This window comes from Peromyscus maniculatus, chromosome 20 (genome assembly GCF_049852395.1).
Source record: "Peromyscus maniculatus bairdii isolate BWxNUB_F1_BW_parent chromosome 20, HU_Pman_BW_mat_3.1, whole genome shotgun sequence".
Taxonomy (NCBI): Eukaryota; Metazoa; Chordata; class Mammalia; order Rodentia; family Cricetidae; genus Peromyscus; species Peromyscus maniculatus.
Genome location: NC_134871.1, coordinates 36,790,276 through 36,805,459, shown reverse-complemented (window position 1 = coordinate 36,805,459; position 15,184 = coordinate 36,790,276). Strand labels below are relative to the sequence as shown.

At 50.7% G+C, this 15,184-nt stretch overlaps 1 protein-coding gene across 5 annotated transcripts in view; it reads left to right on the top strand.

Annotated features, from left to right (window-relative positions):
* St3gal1 (ST3 beta-galactoside alpha-2,3-sialyltransferase 1) overlaps window positions 1-15,184 on the top strand; it is a 76,722-nt gene that overhangs the window by 37,284 nt on the left and 24,254 nt on the right. For 4 of the 5 annotated variants that reach the window (XM_042265370.2, XM_076556006.1, XM_042265372.2 and 1 more), the window contains exon 3: window positions 12,873-12,930. The exons of the other annotated variant lie outside the window; for it this stretch is intronic. The gene's annotated coding sequence lies outside the window, so the exon portion shown is untranslated. The remainder of the gene's footprint in view (window positions 1-12,872; window positions 12,931-15,184) is intronic. 5 annotated transcript variants of the gene reach the window in all.

Below are 15,184 nucleotides of genomic sequence, written 5' to 3'. Positions count from 1 at the left end.
TTGCTCCCTAGAGTTCTGATTCAGCAATGGTTTCTTCATGCTCGCCTGACTGTGCACACTGATCAATTCAGCAGATACTTCCGGTGCTGTTGGAAATCCTAAGGGTGTTTTGAGGATGCTGCTGCTGCATAGTCCACCTGATAACCTATGACTTACCTACCTGGTGACTCCCCTTTTTTTTTGACAGAATCTTTCATATCCCAGGCTGGTCTCAAAGTTTCTACATAGTTGGGGCTAGCCTTGAAGGGCTGATCTTCCTGCCTCCACTTCCTGAGTGCTGGGATCGCAGCCTGCACGATACACCACCTCACCCCATCCTTTTGATTTCCTCACAATAGCTTGGGTGGAAGCACTCTGGCATGGTGCTCTCTAAAATGACTCGATGATAAACATCTCCTCACACAAAGATGATGGTACACAGAGCTGTTTCCTGGAAGAGGTTCCTAGGAGATTTTCAGGATGGAAGGGGACAGCCTTTTTCTAGGCTCTTCATATCTTGGTGACTGTTCTTTTGTGCCAGATGGAAGGTTGTGGCAGAGGAGACCTGGCAAGGACCAGGCCTCCTGGCATCCTGGCAGGTTTTTTTTTTTTTTTTTTTTTTTGGCTCTTTTGTGCTGAGCAGGGACCAAACCCCAGGTGCTCCTGGGCTCAGCAAAGGCAGAGCTGGGCTCTGACTCAGCATCTCACCTTGATGACTTGGCTGCTGTGTGAGCCCTCATGATCATATCAAGTTTGTCTTAGGGCTGGGATGACTCAGAGCTCTTAGAAGGCTGACCTGGAGTGTCTGGGCACAGAAGCTTCCAGGCCAGGAAAGGAGCAACCTCCAGCAAGATAGGATTCCCTGAAGAATGACCACAAAGCATTGCCAGCGGGAACCTACCCCTTCTGAACCCTGTTTCCAGTCCTATTCTGCATTCTTCTTCAAGGACCTTAGGGTCATCCAGCCCAACATGCATTCCTGCCTTCGTTTACTCTCTGTCTTTCCTAGAATCTCAGCTTCACCATGTGGTCAGGTTTGTTCCTGCTGTGGCCCTCCCGCACCTAGGACATTACCTGACCCAATGTAAGGGCTCAGTCTTTCTGGACAGAATCAATACAGAATGAATAGGTGAAGTTGTGGAGACCCACACGGGGTCCCCAAATGTGATGGTTAGCAGTAACAGTCCTCCACCTAGTTCAGTTTTTCAGTTCCAGAAGTGTGCTCTATGCCTTCTTAGACACTATGAGTAACAAAGGGTGGTGGCCATCTCCTTGTTTCCTGATTCCTGCCACTTTGACGCCGTATCAGATGATGCTCTAGCAACACAGTCCCATTCTATTGTAAATGATGTTATAGCAGTACAGTCTCATCATTGTTGATGTCATAGCAGTACAGCCCCATGTCATCGTAAATGGTGTCATAGCAGTACAGTCTCATGTCATTGTAAATGGTGTCATAGCAATGCAATCCCATGCTGCTGTAAATTCTTTACAGGCAACCATTTTTCTTCTTTGAAAATGTATGACATCCTCCTGGAGACTGCTTGATAATTTGGGCAGCTCTGGGATTCTGCCAAGTGGGAAACTGCTGGGATACTGCACAAGCCTCTATGAAACATGCCTTAGTACTTCCAGAGGGTTCCTCAGCATCGCTAATGCTCCCCCCCCCCCCCCCCCCCCCCCGCGCCTCCCCTTAGTAAGGATGAAGTCACAGCAACGCGTCACAGCCTGCCCGTAGCATCCCAGTGCCTTCTGGTTTCCACCAAGCTGCTAAGTGTCACAAGATGTCACCTTCTGTCTTCATTTGCCTTTTTCCAGTAGGTGAGGAGGGCTCTTTGCCTCCCCTGCCTTCCATCTGGCCTCAGCTTCCCTCCCACCCCACCCACTTCTTCTTGTCCTTCACAAGTTAACTGGACAGATTCAATCCAACTGCTCTTCCTCTTCCGGGCTTAACAGGCTGAAGTAGGGTTTACAAGCCCGCCTCTGAAGTCTCGCATTCCTGAGATGAAAGCCTGTTCCAGTCCGTACAGGCTGTACAGTCTCAACCAGAGGCCTCCACCTCTCTGAACTTCGGGTCTTTACCTGCAAGCTGAGGGTTAAAGTAGCACCCGCAGGGAGAGTTTTCTTGGATGCTGGGAGGCATACCTCACACATAATACAGCTGAGCAGGGGAGGAGAGTTCCGACCTGAAAGACTTTGCTTTCCCTGCTGGGCTTCTGGGGTGGTGTGCCTCACAGCAGGGACGTATCTATAGTCACAGCTTCTGCCTAGCAGACTCCCCGAGGAGTCACCAGCCTTCCTGGAGGAGAGTGTAGCATGAAATGCTGGGTTAATTTGGCTGCTTTTATTCAAGTCCCTTCCAACCCTGGAATTCTACAAGCCGGAAATTGCTAGGACGGAGCTCCCCGCAGGAGCTTTCCTAAGCTTCTCAGCTGGACCTTGATTCCTGGCCGAAGGTAGTTATAGGAGGCCTTGCTGGTGGTAGAGCTCTGGGTGTGCCCCCCAGGTTCTGTCTTTCTGCTGGCCGCTGAGTGGGTCCCAACATAGGGAGGGTGATCCTGCCAGCAAGAGAGGGGCAGCTTCAAGCTGAGTGTTGGGTCTGCCTTAAGGATGATCAGGAAGGAGAGGGGTAATAGGGCTGCCCAGGGTCACAGTGTTGCATCTGTAGGGGCCAGATGGGCAGTACAGTACAGGTGTGATGGGTCTGGGCGAGATAAGAGAGAGCAGGGGCCTGAAGTGGACTGGCGAGAGCCTGCAGGAGCTGGTGACAGGCAAGGCTGCTGCTCAGACCCCAAAGGAAACTGGGGCTCCTAGTATCCCCTTCCTCTCTCACAGGCAGCCAGGATCTGGGCTCGTATGTAAAATGTCTGCCACTCGGATATCTCATCATTTGCTGAGTAACGGGGGACAAGATAGAAACTTTCCTCAACTGAGCTCCATAATGCCGTGTGAGGAAACTGAAGCCCTAAAGTCAGGCGATTCCCAGAGTCCTGGGGACAACAACCCAGGCCCCTTTGTGGAGAGCTCTGGCCCCCATTCCTGAAGAGGCTACCCGAAGAGCTCAGATTGGGAGGGCTGTGTACCCTTCCTTCTGCATGGGTAGCCCTATCCCTGAGCACGGAAAGCTAGACCTGGAATTGTGGGAGCTATGGACAGTTCTCATTGACAACAGAGTATGGCTATGACTCTGTGAGGGCCACATTATTCTCTCTCTCTCTCTCTCTCTCTCTCTCTCTCTCTCTCTCTCTCTCTCTCTCTCTCTCTCTCTCTCTCACTCTCTCTGGCGTGGGGGTGGGGGACAGCAGAGGACATTGGACCCCTTGGAGAGAGAGTTGCAGGTGGTTGTAAGCTCCCAGACATGGGTGTTAGGAACTGAACCGGAGTCCTCTGCAAAAGCAGCAAACATTCTTAGTCACTGAGCAGTCTCTCCAGCCCTTGTGCTGGCCATTTTGGTCATCACTGCCTGGTTAACGTCACAGTGACCATGGCATCTAGTAGAGTGGCTCTAAGTTGTCCAGGAAAGAGATAGAGAAATGCAGGTTGTGTTCTTCTTCCTGAAGGATGACATTTGAGGAAGGAATGGTAGGAAAGAGCCAGAGTTTCAGTCGATGCAAAGGCCCTGGGGCAGGCATGACCTTAGAGAGCCGAAGAGCAGATGTGAAGCTAGTATAGCTGGGGTTGGAAGACTAAAGGATAACGTGAGGGCAGAGCAGAGAGAGGAGAGCTACGGAGCACCAGAAGGGGAGGACCAAGAACAGGACACAGTCTTCAGGAGGAGGACAGTCTGTTTTCTCCATGATGGTGGCACGGGACTTACTCTCTGAGATACACCCTTCCACTAAGACCAAGACAGGACAAGGACAGTGGAGGAGTCCAGAAAACAGAGACACCAGAGGGAGTCACCTCATTCCAAAAGGTACCTATGAGGGCAACGGTGGGTCACCTGTGCTGTGACATAAATAGGGTTTTCCTCAAGGAACGATGTAGGCTTCTCAGGGGGCACTCACCAAGGAAGGAAGGAAATGTGTGGCATTACATGTGTCTGTCTTTCTTTGGTGGCGAGGATGCCCTGCCAAGACAGTACCAGAAGCCTGGAACCTGCACTGCAAAGTCCAGGAGCCCAGGACTTTCCAGACAATTAGGTACCACACTGGGTTGCACTAAGAGATGGAGCTCTTCATAGGGTTCCTCACGCTGTGCCTCTCCTGACCCCAGCTCTCACCTTGTTCTTGAAAAGTGTGACCTCGGGGGACATTGGGCCTCCTGAGGCTTGGAACACTTGCCCAATCAAACACCTGGTCCTTTGCAGCCCCAGTGAGACCACAAGGGGGGAATCCCGTCTTCCCTCCATGGAAGTCACCTGCCCTTCCATCCCCTTCCTTCCTGAATGGCTGAGAGTACTGTTGAGAGGAAAAAAAAAAAAAAAAAAAAAAAAAAACTTTTCCTCACTCAGAGATGCAACATACATACATGTCTACGCACCCCAAATAGGGAACCATAAATAGACCAAAGTATGGATCCCGTCAAAGTCCAACTTGGTGACCCTGAGTTTTACTGGAGTTGCTGCAGGAATCTGGGTGAGGAGTTACTTAGAGGAACAGAAGTGTTTCAAAGACAGCTGCGTCACCAAGGCAAAATAGATGACAGCCATAAAATCTGGAAACCTGGAGCACACCGCGCGGCCTGCTGTGAGTTTGAGAGTGTTAGAGTTGCTCCGAGCCTCTTCCAGGCATCTCTGCTGGACTCCGCTTCTTCCAGTGGGGTGGCCTTGTCTGAGACTGACCCAGTTTGGCTTTGCATAGGTTTCTCTGGGTGGCTGTTTCGTTGGCTCTGCCACACTTGATGACCTGGTGACATGTCAGAGAAGCAAACAGACTTAGGAGTTGGGTGCAGCCTGTGTAGACCCCCATCTGGCGGGATCCCTGTCTCTCTCTTGGTCTCTTGTTATAAATGGAGGAGACTGTGAGTGGAACCAAAGATCTGAGACAAAGGTGAGGTCTTTAGTGTTTATATTACTCCTGGGGAGAGAGGGCCTTAGGGAATCTGGTCAGTTTCAGGGCTTCCTGAAGCCATCTTGAATCCTTTACTTCCTGTCTTACTAAGCTTTATGGAGGAGGGATGGAGTGTTCCAATCTCAGAGGAAACTGCTATACAACAAGTTCCCTGATTTCTAGTCTGACTGAAGAACATCGGAAAATTTTCTACCTTGCCAAGCACCTCCTCTGTCTTCCGACCCAGCTCCAGAGAAGTTCCTGCATCCAGGGCTGTGGCGTCAGTTTTCATCGTCAATTGGAAAACCCAATTTGGCTTTGCAGAGGTTTCTCTGAGTAGCTGTTTTCCCATTGACGTTGCCATGTTTGGTGACCTGGGGACATACCACAGAACCAGGCCTGAGGAGCTGGGTGGAGCCTTCATGTACCCCATTTGGGGAGACCTGACTCCCTCCTGGTCTCCATGGCCTCTTGTTACAACGGAGGTGACTGTGAATAGTACCAAAAGTCTGAGTCAAAGGTGAAGCGTGGCAGCTTACAGTCATATGTGTATGTAGGCATCAGCTCCAGAGCCTGGAGACCTGAATTCAGGAGCTGGCACTGTCCTCACAGAGCTGTGTGATCCACAAGGACCTTCACCTCTCTATGCTTGTCTAAACTTGAGATGACAGGAAGTTACCTATCCATAACTCATCTGCAAGGGTCAATGGATTAGTCTACATGACATGTTTAAAACTGCGTACACCTAAGTAGTTAGCGTTTGCTAGCATAGGAAGTCCCAGGCATACAGTAGGTGATCAATAAGTGTACCGTCCATCTGCTGGTAGGTGAACCAGAAAAGTCTCATTATACTTTTTTTTTCTGTTTTTGCAAGAATTTAAGATACCAGACACCTTGTCCCCATCAATCTCATTTACCTGAGCCCCCAACCCTCCCACCCCAACTCCCCGTTTTTGCTTTTCTGTCCTCAGCAGATGGTGGCTAGACAGGAATTTTTATAAAGTGTTTGTGGATCTTTGCAAACTCTTGAGATGAATGCAGACTGCCAAGATGTCCAAGTTTAATCCAGAAGCTTGAGAGAAGGCTGGAGATTAAAGAAGGAAATGGAAAGGCTTACCCTTCCTCACCCCTTCTCTGCTACAGTGATGGGCATTTATGTTTATCCCTTCAAATCCCAGTTGGAAAGCTCGCTGCTGGGACTTTGAGATAAAGACCCGGGAGCTGGCCACCTCACACTCTGCCCTCTTCCCCATTTCAGCTTGGGAAGCCTGCCTGATGAGCAGATGCACAGCGAGCATCTGTGAACCCAGCATGGGATGCTGTCCGTGCTGATGAAAGGCTGGGCAGATTTGCACATTGCCTGTACTGCACTCTTACTACGGCAGCTTTCCTCATCCCAGAGAACAACTGCAATTTTAGGCCCAAAGTCACATCCCTAGAAGCTCCAGTGGTCTCCGCTCAGCCCCACCCCAATACGCCTATGAAGAGTGAGAAAGGCTGAAAAGCAGAGAGATTTCATCAGTGCAGCTTGGAAAGATAAAGAGATGGAGGGGTTCAGTGACCCCCAAGTTGGCTTTCTGCAGGGGTCCTGGTATGAGCTTTTCTCCTGTGTGAGATGTAGTCTCACTCATCATTGTCTCAGCTTCAGTCATGCAAGGTGATCGATAAGTTATTAATCTCTGTCTTCACTGCCTTCACCATCCTTGCCCAAGGGGACCAGTCTGCTTTTTCCAGATGAGCTGCTCCTGGGTGCAGCCTCTCCTTCAAAGATAATTGTTCTCTTCTTGAGGGTGGGCTGTCTGCCCACAGGCCTTGCTATTCCTGGAACTCAAGGTGATGACGGCAGGTTTAGGGCCATGACTTATCTTTTCACCTCCATTTGTTCTGTTTTGCTTGAGAGTAGATCTCAGTTAACCTAGGCTGTCATCAAACTTGTCTTTGTAGACCAGGGTGACCTTGAGCTTCCGATGCTCCTACCTCCACTTATGCAGAGGTTGTGAGTGTGGACCACCGTACCCAGTTTGGGAGATGCTGGAGATCAAACCCATTCTAGATAAGTACTCTACCAACTGAGCTACAGTCCTGACCCAAGTACCTATGTTCTTAAATCGGGATGAGATAGAGAGGTTAGAGGTCACTGGTTTCTAGATGGATCCTCCTTGAATAATTAACCTCCTGAGCATCAGAGGTGATAGGCTGACTCAAAGTAAAAGAGGCCATTGCAAAACACAGGCAGATATGCCTGGCTTTCCCCTGCATGTGGGCCCAAGTGAAGAGTCAGAATATTTGAGCAAGAGAAGCCTCTAAGTGCCTGCTAAAAGAGGTCACTACTGAAGCTCTGGACACTTTACCCATGCCGTGTACTCAGCTGGTTCATACAGTCTTGTCTTCTGAGCACAATGAGCCTCTTCACAGCTCAGCTCCATCTCCCAGCATCGGTCTCAGGCCCTGCAGGTGCACCCCACCACGGTAGCCAACCTTTTGCCCAATAAAAGATTAAGGCAATGATGACCTGCTTCCTGGCTCGGGCCCAACGTGGATCCTCGCCTGGAGCCAGAGAAGCCCTTGGATAGAGCTGGTTTTCAAGAGGCCACTGATCTTTTCTTTCTAGGACTTCCTCCATCTTGACATAACAACAGCGAGCATAAAAGATGGGCTAGGCCTGGGGACTCCAGAGTGCACAGGTTCTCAAGGTCAGAGGAAAACAGAGAAGGGATGTGAAAATGGGTATGCAAAGAGACTTCATCCTTGAGTAGTTTGATGGGAGAATGTCCCTGAACCGTCTTATGTCAGTCTACAATCTGCTCAGCTTGCCACCAACCCCACCCATGCCTTGCAGGTCCCTTCCACCTGGAGGTTTTCTGACCCTCAGTCTTCCTGGTCCCTGCTCTCTGTGATTTCTGTTTTTGTTTTTGAAGACAGTGTGTCTCTGTGTAGCCCTGGCTGTACACAGTGCCGTGGAATGCACTTTGTAGACCAGACTGGCCACGAACTCACAGAGATCCAACTGCCTCTACCTCAGAGTGCTGCCACCACCGCCCAGGTGTCTCTGTGCTTTCTGAATGTCTCACTCCGGAACTCAGCAGGATGTTCTTCTGGGGCCCCGACCCAGTCCTCTCCCTCAGACCCCCACACGGACTCAGAAGGTCTTCACCAGGGCTCAAGGTGTCTGTTCTGTTCCATTCTTAAAGGTGAAGAAACAACTCACAAAGAGTTGGTCATCCAAAGAAAAAGGCCACACAGCCAGAGAGCTGTAGGGCAGAGACCTCATCCAAGGCATTCATCCCAAACTCTCCTAGGACCTATGAGTTTTACCTGTGACAGTGAGTTGTACAGCAGTGGCAGTAGTCACTAGCCACCAGGCTAATAAGCACCTGAAATTTGCTGCCACCAAGGGACTCTCCTTATATTTATTTTGATCAAATTACTTTATTGAATTAGTAGTGCTAATTGGCTCATTGATTAGTGCAACCAAGGAGCTGTTTTAATTCTAAGGTTGAATTTTAATTAGAATTAGCTGCATGACACCAGCAGCTTTGAAGCACTGGAAGAGATTGTCAGACCCGCTAATGGATCCCTCCGCTGGCAGATGCTGCAAAGACCCTAGCATCTGGACCAGGGACAAGGACTTCATGAGATGTGTCACAGCAGGGAGGCCGAGCTTCCCATTTCCCATCCTTCTTCTTGCCTCAGAGACTCGAGGCTTTTCTATAAACCTGTTCACTGTTTCAACTCACAAGCATGCAGGGAAGAATAGATGTCATCTTTTTCACTGAACCATTGCCAGGAACAGAAATGGGCCTGACGTGTACCGGGGACCTGGTAATGCTTTGCCAAGAGGCTTCTGGCGCAGAATAGGAAGCCAGTGGACTGGACCAGTTTTGTGCTGAGGATCTTGCTGTAGAAAAATCTCTCTGAACTTGGAAAAGTCTTTCTCATGCTCATAGCTCAGACCAACCTCGCATTGTGTGTCTTGGTTCCTCCCAGTGGAGCCTGAGGCAGGGGCTCAGTGCATGTGGACTAAATATGAAGTGTTTCCAGAGGGGTCCTGGAACAGGGCCAGACAGCTGGAGCTGCAGAGCAGGTGTGTGCTCCCAGCTGGGGCTAGCCTTGACTCTGATCCACAGCACAGGGGTGGCTCCATATGGAAGCAAGGGACCAGCTTCCTGGGTTGGTGGGTTGGGAAGGGAAAGGCATTTCTCACATGAAGCAACTCCTGTTTGACAGGAAACCTGAGCAGCAAGTAGGAGCAGGCAGGGTTTGTTGATCAGGAGCCGGGCAGGGCATTCCTCAGGTTGCAAATGAATCCAGTGACCCTTGGGGTCACTACATTGGACAGGCCGGTTTCAGGTGTTCATTTCTTTGGTTAGGTTCCAGCTACCCCAGATCCCCTGGGTCCTGTGGATTGTTCTAGAGATGTCAAGTGTGATCACTCTTTTCCAGGCAAAGGAGGAGTTGGAAGTAACTCAGAACTTGGTGCATTGTGTAGAGTTCTGGCAGCCCACTCATGAGGGCGGTGACACTTGACATGGGTCTGAAGGCAGCATGGGGGTGAGGGTACTTGCCTCTCCTGTGTGAGCAGAAGGCAGCAGGATGGTGCTTGGCTGATCCCAGGAGACCAGCGTCCTCATCCAAATTCCCAGGCTAGCCCACTGTATAACCTTGAAGAAAACATTCCCCAGTCTCTATTTGTCCTTTAAGAAACAGATGGGAATGGGGGGGGGGGGGTCACTTGCATCCCACATGTGTCTTCCCACCCTACTGTCCCTTCTGTGCCTCTGTGTGCCTAAAGATGTCAACTTCCCCTTCCCGGCTGCCCTCGCCCCATCTGAGTGCGATGTGAACCTCCCACCCCATCCCGTGGGCCCCAGAGTAGCTGCTATAAGCACATGTGAATACAACTTCAATTTAGATCCAGCCCCTTGGTGTCTGTCTTCAATCCTCACACATCAGGCTGTCATCCTGTCCGTCTCCAGCTCTCCTTTGTTGGGCACAGTGCTGAGGACTCCATGTGTCTCTCAGCCAATCCTTGCAACAGTCTAAGAACACACATACACCTCCCATTATATCACAGACCCCCCCACTGCCTCTCGCCCACTCTCCTAGAAATCAGGCCACACCCTGCTGCAGCTCTATTAATTTAAGAGCATAAACCCTGCTTTGTTCTCAGGAATTCAAGGTTCTTTCCTTCAGAACCTCCATCATGTTATATGTGGACACTGTCTCTCTTTCTCTCCCATTTCAAGGCCCAATCATAGCTGCCCATGGTCACAAGACTCTCTCTCTCCCAATAAAGCTCTGAAGGGTAATTCTGTGTGGGCTCTTTTCTGTGAACCTGCCGTAATGATTTTATTTATGATTAACACCACCCTTATTTTGCTCATGAAGACAAAGGATCAGAGAAGTGAAATGGCTTTATTCATGACCACGGAGGTGCTTAGTGTCACAGTGGATAGAAGCACACCCCCTGACCCCCCTCTCCTCCGTTCTTACAAACCAAATACTTGGTGGTAGAAAGTAGTCATTGCAGAAGGGACTCTGGATCTGTAAGCTGAGCTGCATAACAAACAATACCCTATGCTTAGCTCTTGTAGAGGATTTTGCTCATGTAATAGGTGAATGAACTATGTGAGCTGCAACCATGGCTCAGTGTTGCTCTGGGAGCTTTCTCAGCCTTCCTTAGGTTGAAGGCCTATTAACATATCAAAGCCGGCTCGGGCTGCCACTCTCTCTCAGCCTCAAAGTACCTGCGACAGAGCCCTGGCTCCTCTCAGCACTTCTCACCCTACCCCTTACTCAAAACCTCTCCAACCTCCTCCCGGTACCCCCCCCCCCCCCGCCCCTCTCACCCCCCCCCCCAGCCAAGCTTCACGTCCCTTTCCTCATCTTCTGTTTTGTCTCCTTCTCCTCTTCCTCACGTGTTCTCTCTCTCTCTCTCTCTCTCTCTCTCTCTCTCTCTCTCTCTCTCTCTCTCTCTCTCTCTCTCTCTCTCTTCTGATGTTCCAGTCTCTTCTGCTGGCCATGCTCACTCTGGAGTCTTCCAGATGCCTCTGGCTGTGCCCTCCCTCGTAGGTACAATAAAAACCTCCTCCTCAACCATAGCTAGATGCGCTCATCTCCTCCTTTTCCTTCAGGCATCAGATGTATGAAATGAGAACATGACCACTCTAAGATATGGTTGAGGAGAAGGTTTTTATTGTAGATAGGAGTGGGAGAACAGCCAGAGGCATCTGAAAGAGTCCAGAGTGAGGAGAGAAAGTAGTAGACGAAACATGGCTAGTAGAATGGACCAGACCATGATGGGTGGGGGAAGAGGAGGAAGAGAGAGGAAGACAAAGAGAGAGAGAGAGAGAGAGGGATCCAAGACAGCATGTGACTGAAAAGGCAAGGTTGTATAGGAATGAGAAGTTGGGGGAAGGGAGTGTCTTTTGGACTTGACAGGGACCCTGAACTTTTTATGATTGGAGAAGGTAAGCCGACCATAGGCGTCCATCCATCATTCTCTTGCTCTCTGTTCTTGACTGATGCTGATGTGACCAGCCCCTTCAGTTTTCTGCTGCCTTAACTTCCTCTCAGTGATGGGCTGTAATCAGGAATCATGATCCCAATCAACCCATTCCCCCTTAAGTTGCTTAAATCAGGGTGTTTTATCATAGCATCAGAAGATACACTGAGATAGGTGGTGATCCTGATGATATGGTGTTCTTTGAAATCCTGGTGAGGGCCGGGCGGTGGTGGCACACGCCTTTAATCCCAGCACTTGAGAGGCAGAAGCAGGCGGATCTCTATAAGTTCAAGGCCAGCCTGGGCTACAGAAGAATGTTCTCGAATCAGAGCTTCTTTCTGCCTCCTGCCCCAGTGTGACCCATAACTGTTAAGTTTGTGTCAGGGGCCTGTCACGCCGTGTTCACCTGTGGCAGCCTCCACACTCAGCTAATTGTAATTCCCACTTCTACAGGGAAATTATAGGCACTAATAGGCACCGGGACAGTCTTCCTTCCTTGAAGGAAGATTGCTAAGACTCTAAGCAAAGGAGCTGCACGTCACATATCCCACATGATGGACACACATTAACTCTAGGGCAGAACATCTGCCTTCCTCTGTTCCCTGGGAATCAGAGATAACCTGAAGTCAGGCACGTACTATGGGCTACTTATCAACTACCCAGCAGGGGAATCCCTCCCCCACCTTTGAAACCTGTCAGAGCCCCTCCCCCATCCTTTGCTGGGTTTCTGTAGTGCTAAGGACTCACCCAGTAAATCTCTTTCCCAAAAGGACAGCTTGTCTCTGGACCCCATTTCTGAGACCCTTAACAACAACTTGCTGCAGGGGCCGGGGTCAGAGAAGTTACGGCCTTTGACCTGGGACCTTAGCTCCAGCCGAGGCTCTGTCCTCATGGTCCCTCAAGTGCAGCTCACATTCTTCCCGCTGCTCACTCCCTGTGTGGCATCTACTGCCCTGAGATAAGGATGTGTGCGGGGCTCAGCCTCTATTCGTGGGCCCACAGGAAAGGGCTATTCTCTGCTTCCATGTCTGCTTCCAGCCATATTCATCCCCCTGGGAGCAGGAGGAGCTGGACCTGCCAGCACCCCCAATAGTTCACACTCTGGGGCAGGTGCTCCACCTTTAACACTTTGGAACTGAAAATGGTCTTAGAGGCCTGGTCTCTAGAGCTTTGCTTGTTTCCGTTTTAGACAGGAAGTAGAGACATGGCGCCTCTCTCTCTCCGTCTAGTGCTGTTTTAGATACTTGTGTGTTCTTCCCTGGCACTGAACAGTTAACAGGGCCGTGACTCTACTTCAGAAGTTCGTGTTTGCTGTGCAAACTGCAGGAAATCCCTCCTTGACCCTACAGCATCCATCTTCCTGCCGGTGATGCTAAGCTTTTGTTTCTGTTTTTCAGATGAAGACACTGGGACTCCGAGAGGTCAAGGAGGTCCTCTGATGTGGTGGCACACCAGGTCAGCACTCTATTTCCCTTGACTCTAGAAACTGTGCTCTGAGTTGTCTGGGATGGGGTTGGGCTGATTGTCTCCACCGAAAGCTGAGCTGTGGCTTTGGCGAATTGGTGACCTCACGCAGAACTGTGGGCTTACAGGAAAGAGCTGTGGGGCTTTGAACCGAGAAGGGGGTTGGTTTGTGGTTAGGACACTCCCTAGCTCCAGGGTTCTGATTTGAGGAATGAGTCCTAGGTGACTGGCAGAAGTGTATCCACCTCCCTAAGAAGCCCTCTGAGGACCCAGCTCTCTAGGAAGCAGGACGCTGAGCATCAGAGAGGCCAGGCGCCTCCTCAAGACGGCGTCACATCCTGCCTCAGCCACAGAGGTGCCCACAGACGCCTCTCACCCTCAAGTGACACTGTCATGGGTGGTTGGACAGTTACACCACCTGGTTATTTTTGGTTATTTGCTTTTGCGAAACCAGAGGAAGTCCCTCCCAGGAACCGATAATTTGTTTGTCCAGGGTCAAGCAGAAAAGGCAAACTCCAGAATTAAGGCCTCTGGGTCACAGGCTGCTGTCTGAGAGGTTCCTCCCACCCCTTGTGAGCCCAGTCAGAAAGAACCTGGTTTCCAGCCCTGAGTGTTCCCCAGTGTCCCAAGACACCGTTTTCAACTGGGGCCCGGGGCAAAGCAGACTAGTGAACTCCCAGGTCAGCAGGGGACACAAGAAAAACAAGTAACTTGAGCCCTGGTGCAGTGCCATCTCATGGTTAAGGCATGGGAACTGCTGCCTACCGAGCCAGAGGAAATGGCAGCAAGGTGACTTTAAGGGGACCAGGAGGGCCTTGGGGCAGTCACGAATGCAGTGAGGGCCTAGGGTGCCTGACGGCTCAGTTCAATCAAGTCCTGCCTCGCAAATGTGAAGACCCGAGTGTGGTTCCCACACTCACATTTTCAAAAGCTGGGTATAGTGACACGTGCTTGCCACCTTAGCACCAGGAACACTGAGATGAGCAGATCCCTGGGGTGCGCTGGCCAGCCAGCATAGCCTAATTGATCAGCTCAGGTCCCTGTCTCAAAGCACAAGGTGGATGGCTCCTGACAAAATTGACATCTGTCACTGACCTTTGGCCTATACGTGTACCTGTGCACACTCATGCATCTGCACATGCGTGTGTACCTGAGCAAACACAAAATAACAAGCAAAGTAGATGATGCAATGAAAGAACAAGACTCTGGGGTTAAAAAAAAAAAAAAAAAGACTGTCTACACAGCAGTGTGTGCAAAGGCCCTGAGTCAGGGAATGTCCTTGGTACCCCATTGCCCAGTTCCACCTTGACTCTCTCTGTGCTCAGTACCCGCTCCCCACGCCCAACACAGCCACCACTCTCCTCTGTTTTCCTCTGTCTGTCTTTTCCAAGTGCGTGTAGGACCGGGAGGGAACAAGAAAAATCAGACAATTGAATGAGGGCAGGACAAAGGTATCTCTAACAGGAAGGTATCTAAAGGTATCTCTAAGCTGTTTGCTCGTCCTTAGTCCAGTTGCTCTCAGTGAAATTTGACATTGTTTCATTTTGTGGCTTTGCATTTATTCTCAAGATGCGTTTCAGAGATCGGGCTGTGAGTCCTCGGCACGTGACTGTGTCAGGCCCGTGATGTCCAGTGGAGCAGGAGGTTCCGTTCAGAAAGCAAGGCTGGGCCGCTGTGTGGTGCTGGCCTTTGGGAGGGAGGCCCAGCAGGCTGGGCCTGGAGCTAGAAGGATGCAGGGGCATGGCCTCTATCCAGGTCTAATTCTCCAACAGTGTGGAGACACTGGCACCGGCCAGGTACCCACTGTACAGTTCCTACAGCTGCTCCTACTGTAAGGGATGAGCTGAGAAAGTCAAGGACCCTGAGTCCTAGCCTCAACGTCACCACAGACTGGTGGACATCCCTAGGCTGGTTGCATCCCCTCAGATGCTAAGGCAGGGAGGTGGTGGCGGTGGGGTGTTTCTTTAACCCTGAAATGTGACAAAGCTTGTCTCTGAGGTGAGCAGCGGTGAGCAGGGGGGTACAAGCCCCCTGGCAGCAACCCCCCATTTTATCTCCAGGCTCTTAGCAAAGAAAACCTGGGAGCCGCAAACCCTCACACTGCCTAGGGCTTCCAGGCTGGACCTTTGGACCAGCTTTGTTTCCCTAGATCCTCCAGGGAGTGGGGATGCAGAGGCTGAAACTCATTTGTCGGAACAGTTGAGCGGTTCTTTCCTGGGGGCCCAGACGGACTTATTAAACCTTC